Raw genomic sequence first — 13,292 nt, forward strand, 5'->3', positions numbered from 1 at the left:
GCTGCTGCTGCTCCTGAGTGTTGCTGCTGCTCCTGCTGTTCCTGAGTGTTGCTGCTGCTCCTGCTGCGCCTGAGTGTTGCTGCTGCTGCTGCTGCTCCTGAGTGTTGCTGCTGCTGCTGCTGCTCCTGAGTGTTGCTGCTGCTGCTGCTGCTCCTGAGTGTTGCTGTTGCTGCTGCTGCTCCTGAGTGTTGCTGCTGCTGCTGCTCCTGAGTGTTGCTGCTGCTGCTGCTGCTCCTGAGTGTTGCTGCTGCTGCTGCTGCTCCTGAGTGTTGCTGCTGCTGCTGCTGCTCCTGAGTGTTGCTGCTGCTGCTGCTGCTCCTGAGTGTTGCTGCTGCTGCTGCTGCTCCTGAGTGTTGCTGCTGCTGCTGCTCCTGAGTGTTGCTGCTCCTCCTGAGTGTTGCTGCTGCTCCTGAGTGTTGCTGCTGCTCCTGAGAGTTGCTGCTGCTGCTGCTCCTGAGTGTTGCTGCTGCTCCTGGGTGTTGCTGCTGGTGCTGCTGAGTGTTGCTGCTGCTCCTGAGTGTTGCTACTGCTGCTGCTCCTGAGTGTTGCTGCTGCTCCTGAGTGTTGCTACTGCTGCTGCTCCTGAGTGTTGCTGCTGCTCCTGAGTGTTGCTGCTCCTCCTGAGTGTTGCTGCTGCTGCTCCTGAGTGTTGCTGCTGCTGCTCCTGAGTGTTGCTGCTGCTCCTGGGTGTTGCTGCTGCTGCTCCTGAGTGTTGCTGCTGCTCCTGCTGCTCCTGAGTGTTGCTGCTGCTCCTGAGTGTTGCTGCTGCTGCTGCTGCTCCTGAGTGTTGCTGCTGCTGCTGCTCCTGAGTGTTGCTGCTGCTGCAGCTCCTGGGTGTTGCTGCTGCTGCTCCTGAGTGTTGCAGCTGCTCCTGAGTGTTGCTGCTGCTGCTGCTCCTGGGTGTTGCTGCTGCTCCTGAGTGTTGCTGCTGCTGCTGCTCCGGGGTGTTGCTGCTGCTGCTGCTGCTCCTGAGTGTTGCAGCTGCTCCTGAGTGTTGCTGCTGCTGCTGCTCCTGAGTGTTGCTGCTGCTGCTCCTGAGTGTTGCAGCTGCTCCTGAGTTTTGCTGCTGCTGCTGCTGCTCCTGGGTGTTGCTGCTGCTGCTGCTGCTCCTGAGTGTTGCTGCTGCTCCTGAGTATTGCTGCTGCTGCTCCTGAGTGTTGCTGCTGCTCCTGGGTGTTGCTGCTGCTGCTCCTGAGTGTTGCTGCTGCTCCTGCTGCTCCTGAGTGTTGCTGCTGCTCCTGAGTGTTGCTGCTGCTGCTGCTGCTCCTGAGTGTTGCTGCTGCTGCTGCTGCCCCTGAGTGTTGCTTCTGCTCCTGAGTGTTGCTGCTGCTGCTGCTGCTCCTGAGTGTTGCTGCTGCTGCTGCTGCTCCTGAGTGTTGCTGCTGCTGCTGCTCCTGGGTGTTGCTGCTGCTGCTGCTCCTGGGTGTTGCTGCTGCTGCTGCTGCTCCTGATTGTTGCAGCTGCTCCTGAGTGTTGCTGCTGCTGCTGCTCCTGAGTGTTGCTGCTGCTCCTGAGTGTTGCTGCTGCTGCTGCTCCTGGGTGTTGCTGCTGCTGCTGCTCCTGAGTGTTGCAGCTGCTCCTGAGTGTTGCTGCTGCTGCTGCTCCTGGGTGTTGCTGCTGCTGCTGCTCCTGAGTGTTGCTGCTGCTGCTGCTCCTGAGTGTTGCTGCTGCTGCTGCTCCTGGGTGTTGCTGCTGCTGCTGCTGCTCCTGAGTGTTGCTGCTGCTGCTGCTCCTGGGTGTTGCTGCTGCTGCTGCTGCTCCTGAGTGTTGCAGCTGCTCCTGAGTGTTGCTGCTGCTGCTGCTCCTGAGTGTTGCTGCTGCTCCTGAGTGTTGCTGCTGCTGCTGCTCCTGGGTGTTGCTGCTGCTGCTGCTCCTGAGTGTTGCAGCTGCTCCTGAGTGTTGCTGCTGCTGCTGCTCCTGGGTGTTGCTGCTGCTGCTGCTCCTGAGTGTTGCTGCTGCTGCTGCTCCTGGGTGTTGCTGCTGCTGCTGCTGCTCCTGAGTGTTGCTGCTGCTGCTGCTCCTGAGTGTTGCTGCTGCTGCTGCTCCTGGGTGTTGCTGCTGCTGCTGCTGCTCCTGAGTGTTGCAGCTGCTCCTGAGTTTTGCTGCTGCTGCTGCTGCTCCTGGGTGTTGCTGCTGCTGCTGCTCCTGGGTGTTGCTGCTGCTGCTGCTCCTGAGTGTTGCAGCCGCTCCTGAGTGTTGCTGCTGCTGCTGCTCCTGGGTGTTGCTGCTGCTGCTGCTCCTGAGTGTTGCTGCTGCTGCTGCTCCTGAGTGTTGCTGCTGCTGCTGCTCCTGGGTGTTGCTGCTGCTGCTGCTCCTGAGTGTTGCTGCTGCTGCTGCTGCTCCTGAGTGTTGCTGCTGCTGCTGCTCCTGAGTGTTGCTGCTGCTGCTGCTCCTGGGTGTTGCTGCTGCTGCTGCTGCTCCTGAGTGTTGCAGCTGCTCCTGAGTTTTGCTGCTGCTGCTGCTCCTGGGTGTTGCTGCTGCTGCTGCTCCTGGGTGTTGCTGCTGCTGCTGCTCCTGGGTGTTGCTGCTGCTGCTCCTGAGTGTTGCTGCTGCTCCTAAGTGTTGCTGCTGCTGCTCCTGAGTGTTGCTTCTGCTCCTGAGTGTTGCTGCTGCTGCTCCTGAGTGTTGCAGCTGCTCCTGAGTGTTGCTGCTTCTGCTGCTCCTGGGTGTTGCTGCTGCTGCTGCTCCTGAGTGTTGCTGCTGCTGCTGCTCCTGAGTGTCGCTTCTGCTGCTCCTGAGTGTTGCTGCTCCTCCTGAGTGTTGCTGCTGCTGCTCCTGAGTGTCGCTTCTGCTGCTCCTGAGTGTTGCTGCTCCTGAGTGTTGCTGCTGCTGCTGCTCCTGAGTGTTGCTGCTGCTGCTGCTCCTGGGTGTTGCTGCTGCTGCTGCTCCTGAGTGTTGCTGCTGCTGCTGCTCCTGGGTGTTGCTGCTGCTGCTTCTGCTCCTGAGTGTTGCTGCTGCTGCTGCTCCTGGGTGTTGCTGCTGCTGCTGCTCCTGAGTGTTGCTGCTGCTGCTGCTCCTGAGTGTTGCTGCTGCTGCTCCTGGGTGTTGCTGCTGCTGCTGCTCCTGAGTGTTGCTGCTGCTGCTGCTCCTGGGTGTTGCTGCTGCTGCTGCTGCTCCTGAGTGTTGCTGCTGCTGCTGCTCCTGAGTGTTGCTGCTGCTGCTGCTCCTGGGTGTTGCTGCTGCTGCTGCTGCTCCTGAGTGTTGCAGCTGCTCCTGAGTTTTGCTGCTGCTGCTGCTCCTGGGTGTTGCTGCTGCTGCTGCTCCTGGGTGTTGCTGCTGCTGCTGCTCCTGGGTGTTGCTGCTGCTGCTCCTGAGTGTTGCTGCTGCTCCTAAGTGTTGCTGCTGCTGCTCCTGAGTGTTGCTTCTGCTCCTGAGTGTTGCTGCTGCTGCTCCTGAGTGTTGCAGCTGCTCCTGAGTGTTGCTGCTTCTGCTGCTCCTGGGTGTTGCTGCTGCTGCTGCTCCTGAGTGTTGCTGCTGCTGCTGCTCCTGAGTGTCGCTTCTGCTGCTCCTGAGTGTTGCTGCTCCTCCTGAGTGTTGCTGCTGCTGCTCCTGAGTGTCGCTTCTGCTGCTCCTGAGTGTTGCTGCTCCTGAGTGTTGCTGCTGCTGCTGCTCCTGAGTGTTGCTACTGCTCCTGAGTGTTGCTGCTCCTCCTGAGTGTTGCTGCTGCTGCTCCTGAGTGTTGCTTCTGCTCCTGAGTGTTGCTGCTGCTCCTGAGTGTTGCTGCTGCTCCTGAGTGTTGCAGCTGCTCCTGAGTGTTGCAGCTGCTCCTGAGTGTTGCTGCTGCTGCTGCTCCTGAGTGTTGCTGCTGCTGCTGCTGCTGGGTGTTGCTGCTGCTGCTGCTGCTCCTGAGTGTTGCTGCTGCTCCTTAGTGTTGCTGCTGCTGCTCCTGAGTGTTGCTTCTGCTCCTGAGTGTTGCTGCTGCTGCTGCTCCTGAGTGTTGCTGCTGCTGCTGCTCCTGAGTGTTGCTGCTGCTGCTGCTCCTGAGTGTCGCTTCTGCTGCTCCTGAGTGTTGCTGCTCCTCCTGAGTGTTGCTGCTGCTGCTCCTGAGTGTTGCTGCTGCTGCTCCTGAGTGTTGCTACTGCTCCTGAGTGTTGCTGCTGCTGCTCCTGAGTATTGCTGCTGCCGCTCCTCCTGAGTGTTGCTGCTGCTCCTGAGTGTTGCTGCTGCTCCTGAGTGTTGCTGCTGCTGCTCCTGAGTGTTGCTGCTGCTGCTCCTGAGTGTTGCTGCTGCTGCTCCTCCTGAGTGTTGCTGCTGCTGCTCCTCCTGAGTGTTGCTGCTGCTGCTCCTGAGTTTTGCTGCTGCTGCTCCTCCTGAGTGTTGCTGCTGCCGCTCCTCCTGAGTGTTGCTGCTGCTCCTGAGTGTTGCTGCTGCTGCTGCTCTTGAGTGTTGCTGCTGCTGCTGCTCCTGAGTGTTGCTGCTGCTGCTGCTCCTGAGTGTTGCTGCTGCTGCTGCTCCTGAGTGTTGCTGCTGCTGCTGCTCCTGAGTGTTGCTGCTGCTGCTGCTCCTGAGTGTTGCTGCTGCTGCTGCTCCTGATTGTTGCTGCTGCTGCTCCTGAGTGTTGCTGTTGCTGCTGCTCCTGAGTGTTGCTGCTGCTGCTCCTGAGTGTTGCTGCTGCTGCTCCTGAGTGTTGCTGTTGCTGCTGCTCCTGGGTGTTGCTGCTGCTGCTGCTCCTGAGTGTTGCTGCTGCTCCTGAGTGTTGCTGCTGCTGCTGCTCCTGGGTGTTGCTGCTGCTGCTGCTCCTGGGTGTTGCTGCTGCTGCTGCTCCTGGGTGTTGCTGCTGCTGCTGCTCCTGGGTGTTGCTGCTGCTGCTGCTGCTCCTGAGTGTTGCTGCTGCTCCTAAGTGTTGCTGCTGCTCCTAAGTGTTGCTGCTGCTCCTAAGTGTTGCTGCTGCTGCTCCTGAGTGTTGATTCTGCTCCTGAGTGTTGCTGCTGCTGCTGCTCCTGAGTGTTGCTGCTGCTGCTGCTCCTGAGTGTCGCTTCTGCTGCTCCTGAGTGTTGCTGCTCCTCTTGAGTGTTGCTGCTGCTGCTCCTGAGTGTTGCTACTGCTCCTGAGTGTTGCTGCTCCTCCTGAGTGTTGCTGCTGCTGCTCCTGAGTGTTGCTGCTGCTGCTCCTGAGTGTTGCTGCTGCTCCTGTGTTTTGCTGCTGCTGCTCCTGAGTGTTTCTGCTGCCGCTCCTGAGTGTTGCTGCTGCTGCTGCTGAGTGTTGCTGCTGCTCCTGGGTGTTGCTGCTTCTCCTCCTGAGTGTTGCTGCTGCTGCTCCTGAGTGTTGCTGCTGCTGCTCCTGAGTTTTGCTGCTGCTCTTGAGTGCTCCTGTTGCTGTACCTGTGGAGCTGAAGGAGAGAGAGGGAAAGGAAGAATTGCTGTTGTTTGCTGCTACAGGACAGGAAGGACAGGAGGCTAGGACTGAGTTTAATAACATCCTTGGTGGGTGTCTATTTTTGTTAGGGTGGGGGCTATTAAAGACTGTTTTTTGTAGGAGGAGGCCAGAAGACTGCCAAGGGACTTGGAGAACAAAAAGGGTGTGTGTGTGTGGTTTTTAAACCATCTTGCTGCCATCTCTCCCCCCACCCAGCCCTTTCCCAGTGGCCAATGTTGGCTGGTGAAGACATCGCCTCCCCCTGCCTGAAGATCATCAAGGCCCCCACCCACCGTCCATCTTCCACCCAGAGACACTCACCTAGACTTTCCCCATTCCCTCCTGTGCCTCCCTGTCCTCTACCCCTCTCCCTCCTCTCCTCTCCTGTGTAAAAGGGGGAGGTTATATCCAACTTTCTCCCCATCTCCCCTTCCCAGGGAGAACTTTATTAAAAAAATAATATATATATCTATATATTAAAAAAAACATTAAAAAATGGCCAATCCTTCTTGGGGTGGGCGTGGCTCTGGCCCAAAGGCCAGTTCAACATCCCCTGTGGCCAGGCCCTCGAGGGCTAATGTGGAGGCGGCTTTGTCACCGGTGGCAGGGCCTCAAAGGAAGACCTATGCGGGGGTGGCTGCTTCTGCGGCTCCTGCTGCTCCCGCTGCCCTGTCACCTTTCCGCCTCCTGACGAGGGCCCTTGGGGTGAAGAGCTATGCTCACCCTGAAATGACAATAGAGGCCTGTGTTAAGGCTATGGCTGGGGTCGTCGGCCCATCAGCCACTGTCGCAGCCTCTAAAATGTAAGGAAAGGCTGTATTCTTCTTGAGGTCCGAGCGGGCGGTGCAACCCGCCCTGCAGAAGGGGCTCACTGTGGGCGGGACCATTGAGGCCACCGCCCAGAGGATCATTATATCTAATGTCCCGTCCTTCCTACCCAGTGAGGTCCTCCTCCCCCACCTTAATAAACTGGGGGAGGTCAGGTCGTGCATTGCGCCGATCCCTCTCAGCCTCAAAGATGTGAGGAAGGGCGCGCTGCGGGACCTGGAGACACCGGCCCTGCGGTCAGTGTACGATGTGAGGAAGGGCGCGCTGCGGGACCTGGAGACACCGGCCCTGCGGTCAGTGTACGATGTGAGGAAGGGCGCGCTGTGGGACCTGGAGACACCGGCCCTGCGGTCAGTGTACGATGTGAGGAAGGGCGCGCTGCGGGACCTGGAGACACCGGCCCTGCGGTCAGTGTACGATGTGAGGAAGGGCGCGCTGCGGGACCTGGAGACACCGGCCCTGCGGTCAGTGTACGATGTGAGGAAGGGCATGCTGTGGGACCTGGAGACACCGACCCTGCGGTCATTGTACGATGTGAGGAAGGGCGCGCTGCGGGACCTGGAGACACCGGCCCTGCGGTCAGTGTACGATGTGAGGAAGGGCACGCTGTGGGACCTGGAGACACCGGCCCTGCGGTCAGTGTACGATGTGAGGAAGGGCGCGCTGCGGGACCTGGAGACACCGGCCCTGCGGTCAGTGTACGATGTGAGGAAGGGCGCGCTGCGGGAGCTGGAGACACCGGCCCTGCGGTCAGTGTACGATGTGAGGAAGGGCGTGCTGCGGGACCTGGAGACACCGGCCCTGCGGTCAGTGTACGATGTGAGGAAGGGCGCGCTGCGGGACCTGGAGACAACAGCCCTGCGGTCAGTGTACGATGTGAGGAAGGGCGCGCTGCGGGGCCTGGAGACACCGGCCCTGCGGTCAGTGTACGATGTGAGGAAGGGCGCACTGTGGGACAGGGAGACACCAGCCCTGCGGTCAGTGTACGATGTGAGGAAGGTCGCGCTGTGGCACCTGGAGACACCTGCCCTGCGGTCAGCGTACGATGTGGACCCGGCCCTGCGGTCAGTGTACGATGTGAGGAAGGGCGCGCTGTGGTACCTGGAGACACCGGCCCTGCGGTCAGTGTACGATGTGAGGAAGGGCGCGCTGTGGGACCTGGAGACACCGGCCCTGCGGTCAGTGTACGATGTGAGGAAGGGCGCGCTGTGGTACCTGGAGACACCGGCCCTGCGGTCAGTGTATGATGTGAGGAAGGGCGCGCTGTGGTACCTGGAGACACCGGCCCTGCGGTCAGTGTATGATGTGAGGAAGGGCGCGCTGCGGGACCTGGAGACACCGGCCCTGTGGTCAGTGTACGATGTGAGGAAGGGCACGCTGCGGTACCTGGAACTAGGTCACGAATCCGGTTCCTCAAGGACCTGGACTGTGGCTCCCCTTTTTTACTCGCTGGAAAAAAGGCACGGGGTCTGTCAGCAGCTCTTTATGCTGCTGGCCAACGATGGATCCCTTGTCTCGGACCTGGAGGGTATCAGGGCCATCGCCTGAGATTACTACACTGCCCTGTTCTCTCCAGATCTGTCCAGCGAGGATGCTTGCAGAGTTCTGTGGGAGGACCTGCCGCAAGTCGGCCTGGATGGTGCCGGAAAGCTTGACTCCCCTATAAGTCTGGGAGAGCTGACCGGCCCCCACAACAGCCTCTCCAGGGGCAAATCCCCGGGGCTGGACAGACTGACCATGGAGTTCAGGGTGTTCTGGGACGTTCTGTGGAGTGACTTTGCGGGGGTCCTGGGGGAGAGTATCGCTCCCAGGGAGATGGCCCTCTCATGGCGCTGGGTGCTGATCGTCCTACTGCCTTAGGAAGGGGATCTCTGCCTCCTTAACCGGTGCCCGATCTCCCTCCTCAGCACGGACTACAAAATCCTTACAAGGGTCATGTCTTCTGGGCTCGGCACCGTGCTGGACCACCTGATCCACCCTGACCAGTCCTACACCGTCCCGGACCAAACCATTTATGATAACATCCATCTGGTCCGGGACATCATCCACCATTCCCAGAGGGCTGGTCTGTCGAGCGTCTTCCTGTCTCTCGATCAGGAGAAGGCGTTCGACAGGGTGGATCACGAATACTTGCTCGGAACTCTGCGAGCGTTCGGGTTCGGGACGCATTTTGTCGCCCGGATCCGACTTCTGTACACCGCCGCAGAGTGTCTAGTGAAGGTTAACGGGTCCCTGACGGCGCCCCTTCGCTTTGGGAGAGGGGTACGTCAGGGCTGCCCCCTGTCTGGCCAGTTGTATTCTATTTGCGTGGAGCCTTTCCTGCGCCTCTTGCGGAGGAGGTTGTCGGGTTTGGTTCTGTGCGGGCCGGGCATCGGGGTGGTCCTTCCGGCTTACGCCGATGACGTGCTCCTTATGTTTAGTGACCCGGCTGACCTGCGGAGGATGCGCGCGTGCCAGGAGGTCTACTCTGCTGCTTCTTCTGCCAGGATCAACTGGGGTAAATGTTCTGGACTCCTGGTCGGTCAGTGGCAGATGGATCTCCTACCCGAGGAGCTCAGGCCTTTCACCTGGAGCAGGACCAGCCTCCTCTACCTGGGGGTCCATCTCTGCCCCGCTGAGGAATCCTGGCCGGCAAACTGGCAGGAACTGGAGACGAAAGTCAGCGCTCGCCTGCGGCGCTGGACAGGACTGCTCCGAGTGCTTTCTTACCGAGGTCGAGTTCTGGTCATAAACCAGCTGATCGTCGCCATGTTGTGGTATCGACTGGTCACTTTGACCCCTCCCCCGGACTTTGTCACAAGAATCCAGAAATTGTTAGTCGACTTCTTCTGGGACAAAAGATTGCACTGGGTCGCTGCCGAGGTTCTGAGTCTCCCGCTAAGGGAGGGTGGTCAGGCGCTAGTGTGCCTACGCACACAGGTGGCGACTTTCCGCCTTCAGACCCTGCAGTGATACCTCTACGTTGAGCCTCCTCCTAGATGGTGTGCCCTGACGATGTATTTCTTCCGTCAGGTGCACGGCCTGAATTATGACGTGCAGCTCCTGTTTATAGAACAGCTGGGCCTCGGTGGCTCCTTGCAGGTGTTGCCCATCTTTTACCAGGACCTGATCAAAGTCTGGAACATGGTCGCCTCGTGACGCAGCTCTCCCCCGTCAGGAGTAGCGGCTATCGTCAGAGAGCCGCTGCTCAGGAATCCGCCCCTCTGTCCTTTTCAGTGGTTGGCGGAGAGGAGGGCTGTGGCCGCTGGGGTGACCAGGATCGGGGACGTGCTGGGTGGTGGAGGACTGGGCTGGATGCTCCCGCAGGAGTTGGCGCAACGCGCGTCTGTGAGTGTCCAGGTCGCAGCCGATGCCATTCGAGACCTGAGAACGGTCGTGCTCGGACCCGATGTTATACTGGCTCTCGAGGTGGCCCAGGTCTTCCTGCTGAACGTTCCCCTGTTCGGACAGAATTCAACATTGGCCCCAAGTCCCGAACCCTCTCTCAGGAGCTGGGGCTCCACAACCTGAGCCACCTCGGGGAAATGCGCTCCGTGCCCTTTAGCGGGGCGAGGAGGGGTTTCCTGTATGGACTGCTGCTACACACCCTTCACTTCCTCGTCCTCGGACACGGGCGTGCCTTGTTGCTGTCCGGCGGCAGAGGTCCCCGTTGGGAGGCCCTCTATGGAGGTATCCTCCCGCTTCCCATCGGGTACCTGGGGTGGAGGGTGTTGCACTCAGCAGTCCCCTACAACCGGAGAATGTGTAAGGTCGCGGCCTCCCAGGACACCTGCCCTTTTTGCAGTCTTGTGGAGTCCGTGGACCACGCTTATGTAGGGTGTGGTAGACTGCACTCCATTTTTAGTTATTTAAAGGAGCTTTTATTAATATTTTATTTGCACTTCAGTCCCACGCTCCTGATTTATGGGCACCCGGTGCAGAGGGGGGACGAGAAGGAGGAGGACCTCCTCGTGAACCTGATCCTGGGCCTGGCCAATTTGGCCATTAACAGGTCCAGGCAGCGGGCGATCGAGGGGGTCGTCCCACCCGACTGTCTGCCCCTCTTCCACGGCTGGGTGTACCTGGAGAGGGAGCACGTGGTGTCTGCTGGCACCATCGAGGCCGTCTGTGCTCGGTGGGCACCGCGGGGACTGGGGTGTTTTACTGACCCCCTTAATCACATTTTGGTTTAATGTTTGTAAGTTTCCTTTAAACTTTATCCTTGTTTTTTTACAGCTGACCAAACTTAGGGGCTGTGCTTGATTTATCCCTTATTATGTTAATATAACTGTTTTAACTGCAAAAGTGTTACCCCTCCTAACATGAGACAATGCACCAATACACCTCCAAACACGACACACAACACCAATAACCCTCCGAACATGGGGCACTGCACAAAAACACCTCCAAACACCGGATACTGCACCTTTAACCCTCCAAACACGGGACACCACACCAATAACGCTACAAACATGGGACACCGCCCCTAAACCTCTACAAACACTGGACATGGCACCAATACGTCTCCAGACATGAGACACCACACCAATACACATCCAAACACGGGACACAGCACCAATAAACCTCCAAACACGGGGCTCCACACCAATACCTCTCTAAACACAGGACACAAAACCAATACCCCTCCAAACATGGGACACCACCGCTATACCTCTACAAACACTGGACACTGCACCAATAACTCTCCAAACACGAGACACCACACCAATACCGATCCAAACATGGGAAACCACACCACTACCCCTCCAAACATGGAACACTGCACCAATACACCTCCAAACATGGGACAGAGCACCAATACACCTCCAAACATGGAATACTACAGCCATAACACTCCAAACACCGCACCAATACCTCTCCAAACATGGGACACCACACTAATACGCCTCCAAATATGGGACACAGCACCAATATGGCTCCAGACATGCAACACCACACCAACAACACTTGAGACATGGGACACAGCACCAATAACCCTCCAAACACGGGACAAAACATCAATACCCCTCCAAACACAGGACACCACACCAATCACCCATCAAACACTGAACACCGCACCAATACCTCTCCAAACATGAGACACCGCACTAATACGCCTCCAAATATGGAACAAAGCACCAATATGACTCCAGACATGGAACACCACACCAACAACACTTGAGACATGGGACACAGCACCAATACCCCGCCAAACACGGGACACCACACCAATACCCCTCCAAACACGAGATGCCGCACCAATACACCTCCAAACATGGGACACAGCACCAATAACCCTGCAAACCTGGGACACCGCACAATAACCCTCCAAACATGGGACACAGCACCAATCACCATCAAAACATGGGACACCGCACCAATACTCCTGCAAACATGGGATACTGCACTAATAACCCTCCAAACACGGGGCACAGCACCAATACTCCTCCAAACATGGGGCAAAGCAACAATACATCTCCAAACATGGGACACCCCCTCAATACCCCTCCAAACACAGGACACCGCACCAATACCTCTACAAACACGGGACACCGCACCAATACACCTCCAAACACAGGACACTGCACAAATACACCTCCAAACATGGTACAGAGCACCAATCACCCTGCAAACACAGGATACTGCACAATAACCCTCCAAACAAGGGACACCGAAACAATCACCATCAAAACATGGAACACCGCACCAATACTCCTGCAAACACGGGACACCAGACCAATACCCCTCCAAACATGGAACACCGCCCCTATGCCTCTACAAACACTGGACACTGCACCAATACGTCTCCAGACATGAGAAACTGCACCAATACACCTCCAAACACGGGACACAGCACCAATACACCTCCAAACATGGAACAACGCGCCTATAACTCTACAAACACTGGACACTGCACCAAAACGTCTCCAGACACAAGACACCGCACCAATACTTCTCCAAACATGAGACACAGCACTAATACGCCTCCAAACATGGGGCACAGCACCAATATGGCTCCAAACATGGAACACTACACCAATAACACTCGAGACATGGGACACCGCACCAATACCCCTCCAAACACAGGACACCACACCAAAACCCCTCCAATCATGGCATACTACACCAACACCTCTCCAAACATGAGACACCACACCAATACGCCTCCAAAATGAGACACAGCACAAATGCATTTCCAAACATGGGGCACCGCAACAATACGTCTCCAAACATGGGATACCACCCCAATAACCCTCCACACATGGGACACAGCACCAATACACCTCCAAACATGGGACAAAGCAGCAATAACGCTCCAAACACGGAACACCACACCAATAATTATCCAAACACAGGACACAGCACCAATACCTCTCCAAACATGGGACACAGCACCAATACCCTCCAAACATGGGACACAGCACCAATACCCTCCAAACATGGGACACAGCACCAATACACCTCCAAACATGGGACACCACACAATAACCCTCCAAACATGGGACACAGTACCAATATGGCTCCAAACATGGAACACCACACCAAAATATTCGAGACATGGGACACCACACCAATAACCCTCCAAATACAGAACACCGCACCAATACCCCTCCAAACATGAGACACCACACCAATACCCCTCCAAACATGAGACACCACACTAATACGCGTCCAAACATGAGACACAGCGCCAATGCATTTCCAAACACGGGGCACCGCAACAATACGTCTCCAAACATGGGATACCGAACCAATACCCCTCCAAACACGGGACACTGCACCAATACCACTCCAAACACCAGACACAGCACCAATACCCCTCCAAACACGGGACACTGCAACAATGCCCCTCCAAACATGGGACACCACCCCTAAAACTCGACAAACACAGGAGACAGCACCAATACCACTCCAAACATGAGACACCGCAACAATACACCTCCAAACATGGGACACAGAACCAATACCCCTCCAAACACAGGACACAGCACCAATACACCTCCAAACATGGCACACCGCATCAATACCCCTCCAAACACAGGACACCGCACCAATACCTTTACAAACACGGGACACCGCACCAATACCCCTCCAAACACAGGATACTGCAAAAATACACCTCCAAACAT

Source organism: Carcharodon carcharias, chromosome X (assembly GCF_017639515.1).
Source record: "Carcharodon carcharias isolate sCarCar2 chromosome X, sCarCar2.pri, whole genome shotgun sequence".
Taxonomy (NCBI): domain Eukaryota; kingdom Metazoa; phylum Chordata; class Chondrichthyes; order Lamniformes; family Lamnidae; genus Carcharodon; species Carcharodon carcharias.